Here is a 6,000-nt window from a genome sequence, read left to right as displayed (position 1 = left end):
AAACAATAACAATAAACAATACAATACAGACAGTTTTCAGAAATAAAAAGAGCAAAAACACATAGACAAAGAGAAATGAACACAAAAGGGGAGGAGTAAAATAAGACAACACGAGAAATATTGACGGGCATAAAAAATTAGATTGCATATATACAACTATGTGGAAAGACTGAGAAGGGAAGACTTTGTACATTGTGCCACACTATGTCAAAACAGTGCAAAGCTCGGATAAAAACAATGATTGTGGGCTATGAAAAACGTCAAGATCAAGAAAATTAACATTATAGAGACTTTGTATTCTGTGAACGGTAGAGTGTTGGAAGAAGCAGGCGGGTACATGAAACGGTCTGTTCTCTCTGGTTAACTTACGCGGAATTCGAAAATTTACACAATTGAGAAGTACAGGGCGGGATATGATACCGTGGACTAGCTTGTAAAGAAATAAGAGATCAGAGCGATTTCGTCGGCAGTGAAGTGATGGCAGTGATAATAATTCAGCAGTACTTGAGCGAGATCCAGAGTCATTTTTAGCAAAGCGATGGTTATATATGCTGAGGAATTTTTTCTGGACTCGTTCAATGGTGTTACCGCTGGATTGAGCTATGCCATTCCATATCACGGACGCATACTCAAGTTGCGGAAGACATATTGCCGTGTACAATTTGTGTAGGGCCATGGGAGACCTGAATTCTCGAGATATTCTACAAACACATCCGATAGAACGAAGGCCCCGCATAGCAGCACGCTTAACGTGAGAAGAAAAGTTTAACGCGCTGTCAACAACAACACCAAGATCACTGATTTCATAAACCTTGCATAACGGCACAGAATTGACAGAGTATTGAAATGACACGCTAGATGTTTTGCGAGTGATAGACATGAATTTTGCCTTCGAGGTATTCAGAGAAAGGTTATTACCGTCGCACCATTCGGAAAAAGAGCGCAAGTCTGACTGCAGCAAGCGACAGTCGTTAACTGAATGAATTTCCTTAAAAATCTTGATGTCATCGGCATACAAGAGGAAAGATGAATTACGAATGGCAAAAGAAACATCATTAACGTAAATTAAAAATAGGAGTGGGCCTAATACCGACCCTTGAGGGACCCCACTAGTCACTTTATACAAGAAGACGTTTGGCCATTTACGGCAACATAACAATATCCATTGAGCAGATAGCTCTGCAGGAGATTCACAACTGACAAGTCAACATCAAAGTGGGCAAGTTTAACCATAATCAGCGTGTGGCTGACTACGTCAAAAGCCTTGCTCAGGTCACAGTAAATTACGTCAACCTGTCCTCTCTGAGAAATAGGTGTGGAGATCTGCGTCATGAAACTAGCAAGATTTGTGGTAGTTGAGCGGCCAGCGAGAAAACCATGTTGATTAGGAATCAATGAGTTTTTCACACTAAAAGACAATATGTCGTGAAGAGCCAGCTCGAAGATCTTTGATGTGGCACATAGTAGAGAAATCGGGCGATAATTAGAAGCATCTGTTTTAGAGCCCGACTTAAATACTGGAAAAACACGAGCAGTTTTCCACATGCTTGGAAATGTGGAAGTGTCCAGGCAGTTATTAAATATCGTAGTTAGTACTGGGACAAATATACTACCATAAGCTTTTAGTATGGCGGAGGGGATGCCATCTGGCCCACATGATAAGGATGGTTTTAAGCGCTTAATGCATTCGCAGATAAGATTTTCATCCAGCGACAAAGCACTGGATGAGCTAACCGCCTTGGGCTGTTGTCTGATATCAGTGCTAGAGTCTGAGGCCTTATAAACGGATGAGAAATGGGTGGCAAAACAGTCAGCGACGGCATGCACTTCTACCCCATTTGAGTCCAGTAGTCTGAAGGACTCTCCGCTTTTGCTGGACCGTTTGCGTACATACTTCCAAAACTCAACCGGCCTGTCAGAGGCGCTTTTTTCTAAGAATTCAATATACGAACTATGATCCCGTTTATATAGGCGTTTAGAGAGAGTTCGAAGGAAGCTGAACTCTTCCTTCCACTCGCTGGATGGAGAACATTTAGATTTCCTGTGTGCGTGATCTTTATGCTTCAGTGCACTGATAAGTTCAGATGAGAACCAGTGGGGATATTTACGTTGTTTAGGTGTATATTGGGGAATAAAATTACGCATGCTGCTCAGTACAAGCTCCGTAAACCGATCAACCTGCTCATCAACATTTGGTTTGTCAGTAACCTGTGACCACTCAACGGTAGACAAATGATGATAGAGGCCCGTGTAATCACCTCGCTTGAAGGCAAATCTCGGAGATTTGTTTACGTAACTGCTGAAGCTCGTTGTTTCGGCTGATGCGGATAATCTTACGTTAAGTGGTGGGTGGAATTTGTCCGGACGTACAAGAGAGATGTCGGAGCGGGAAACTTCAAGGGGCTGATCGTTTGACACACACAGGTCTAAGACGTTGCCACTGGAATTGACGACTGAGTTATGTTGCAGTAGGGAAATAAACGCCAGAAAGTCCAAGAGCAGGCTGCACTTTTTCTCTATGAAATGATTGTAATGAGAAAAAGTAAGCGTGCTCCAGTCAATTCCAGGTGATTTGAAATCCCCAAGAACAATAATTCTGTGCCCACTATGAGAAGATACCACAAGTTCAATGGAAGACATGACATCATGAAACGAGGCAGGGGACATGCTGGGCTGTAAATAGAAACATCCAATCAACAATTTTTCACTGCGCTCAAGGTTGGTTTCTAGCCAAATGGATTCTTCGATAGTTTCTAGGTCTTTCCGTCTAACGGATTTCAGTGAATTGTCAATGGCAATCAGCACGCCACCGCCTTTCTGCTTGGTTTCACTGAAATCTCGGTCACTGCGGAAGGTGGTGTAGGTCGGGGGAAAAAAATCAGATGAGGGAATTTCAGCGCCTAGCCAGGTTTCAGAAATAGCAATAATAGGAAAAGAAGACGAAAGAACATTAGAGAAAAACTCTCGTGTCTTGGTGCGTAGACCACGAGCACTTTGGGAGAATATGTCTACGTTACACGGCACTTTCGGTTCCAGTCACTTGCTCAGAGGGATGAAGCATGTCATCGCGCAGCTCCACACGAAATGGCTTGAAGAGGCATCCGAGGGGCCAAATCGAAGGGTCATTCAGGCGTTGTAGTGTTTCCTTGTCGACTTCGATGTAGAACGAAGAATAGGACTGAAATTTGGTTTGAAGTCGCCGGCAGGAGATGGGAGACAGATCGAATGAAGCAATATGTTTTTTGATGTCAGCAACAGTGGTGTCCGGGCTCAGCTTCGTAACAAAAATGGCCTTTGGCCGTTGTGGCCGTTGTGGCCGTTGAGCTACAGATATATTCGATGTTGTCATAATAATAATAATAATAATAATAATAATAATAATAATAATAATAATAATAATAATAATAATAATAATAATATTAATAAAAAGTCGTAGGCGGCTAGATAGATAGATAGATAGATAGATAGATAGATAGATAGATAGATAGATAGATAGATAGATAGATAGATACGCTCAAACTCGCAGAAGTTCGCTAAGAAATGCTTCGCATTTAATAATAAATCTTATTGGGGTTTAACGTGCACCTAAACCTAAGATTTATTTCAGTATTTTTAAATATGGTTCGTCGACGCCCTGATTCCGCAGTGCCTGCGTAACTTCTGATACTCGACCGATTCAAATGCCTTCTCTTAATCTATGAAGGCTATATATAGGGGTTGGTTATATTCCGCGCATTTCTTTATCGCCTGATTGGCAGTGTCAATGTGTCTATTGTCGAGTAGCCTGTACGGAATTCTGCTTGGTCCTTTGGTTGGCTGAATTCTAACGTTGTTGTAATTGTATTAGCTACTATCTTTGTAAATAGCTTGTAGACAACGGACAGTAAGCTGATCGGTCTGCGATTTTTCATGTCCTTGACGTCCCCTTTCTTATCCATGGATTAAGATGATCTTAGTATTCTTCCAAGATTCTGGTACCCTGACCGGTAAGAGACATTCCGTATACAGGGTGGCCAGTTTTTATAACACAGTCTGTCCATTCTTTCAACAGATCTGATGTTACATGATCCTCACCAGCGGCTTTGCCTCTTTTCCCTCCAAGGCTTTCTTTATTTACCCTGTTGTTACTGGTGGGATGTCCGATTCCTCTTGGCTACTACTAATTCTTACATTATCTTTCTGGTTGCCCCGGCTACTGTACAGATCTCCGTAAAACTCCTCAGCTATTTAAGCTATCCTACCCATAGTGTTAGTGCCTTTGTCTTCCTTATCCCTTAGTGCATACATCTGTTTTGGCCTGTACCCAGTTTTCTCTTCACCGCTTTGAGACTTTGTCCGTTATAGATATGACTAATAGAAACATGGGACGAAGTTAGTCACGTGCGAGCCGGGCCGTGTCCCCTGCCCTTACACCATAAATTAAATGAAACACTACAATTCGTCTTCCTAGATGAAGTTCAGGAGCTGTCTATGCTATTCGCGGATCCATTTGGAATCAACGTCCATCGACACTGTCGACCAGCTCAAGGTGAGGTTGTAATCAGGGGCGTAGCCAGGGGAGGGGCGGGGGTTGAACCCCTCCCCCCAGAAATTTTTCGATTTTGCGTGTGTATATATACACGCACATATACAAGCGCACGCACGAACATAAAAAAAGGATGGTTGAACCCCCCCCCCCCCCGAAAAAAATTTCTGGCTACGCTTCTGGTTGTGATATTCACACAGTATTCGAGAGAGTATAGTCGGCATTTACTAAAATAAAGCAAACATTGAAGTATAAATTACACTGAAATAAAGTATAGACAGACCGCGTGCGCGTCGCTCGCACCATATATGCACCAAACGATAAGCTTTTACCACTCTTCGTTGATACTAGCTGCAGTTGTTGCCTTTTAGAAACGCTGGTTGTGATTTCGCGTGTAGGTGAATGTATGCCGCAGATATGTATGGTCGTGAGCAAGATAACCTGCAACTCTGAAATTACCTTTTAAATAGGCCATAGCGGCTAAATGCAGCGACCAAGCGCAAAGGTGTTCACGACACCAAATGCTCTAACCGAAATGTGTCTATGGCGATTCAGTACACCACATTTACATTAGTGCTTTACAAGTATTCCTACACTAAAGAATAATTCGGTGTTCGGCTGATATTGATGACAACAGGACGTCTTGACGGCATCGGCACACGGTAACACACATGCTGTTTAAGTGCTACGTCCGATATACATACATACGCTCGGCAATACCTACACTGACTGCGTTATTCCTTTCACATTTCATGCGTAGAGATGCATGCAGATGCGTTCGGATATGTGAATTGTTTTACAGTGTAACAATATTCAACGTGTCCTTTTCGTTTCGTGCTCCCATGGCGCCAACGAGCAGCGGGCGACCGAACGGCTGGCTCACTCGATGTACACACTTTTCCCATAGTGCTTCACGCTCCGCGGGGCGTTCTGGGATTGCTTGAAAAAGGTTTATGAGCAAGAATTTCCCAATGCATTCACCCTCTCTTTAGGCTATCATCTGATGTTTTGCAATCATATCCCTCAAATAATTTTTACTATATATCTGCACTTAATTATTATTTGCCTGTTACATCAATTCAAGTAATTACTCCTTTAAATTGCAGAAGGGTCTCTTGAAGGGCCAGTTGGTATACCTGTTGCTGCGTTGAAAACAGCGCGAAAACGGGACGAAGGGTAACAAACAACACACGCGCTGTTTTTATGTTTTCTCAGCATTGGGGCCGTTTTCGCACTGTTTTCAACGCAAAATGCGAAGCATTTCTTAGCGAACATTTGACACTTGACACTTTGAACATTTCTATCTATCTATCTATCTATCTATCTATCTATCTATCTATCTATCTATCTATCTATCTATCTATCTATCTATCTATCTATCTATCTATCTATCTATCTATCTATCTATCTATCTATCTATCTATCTATCTATCTAGCCGCCTACGTCTGGGTGCTCTCTTGATCGCCTCAACTTG

Source organism: Rhipicephalus sanguineus, chromosome 7 (assembly GCF_013339695.2).
Source record: "Rhipicephalus sanguineus isolate Rsan-2018 chromosome 7, BIME_Rsan_1.4, whole genome shotgun sequence".
Classification (NCBI taxonomy): domain Eukaryota; kingdom Metazoa; phylum Arthropoda; class Arachnida; order Ixodida; family Ixodidae; genus Rhipicephalus; species Rhipicephalus sanguineus.
Note: the sequence above shows the minus strand (reverse complement) of the source record.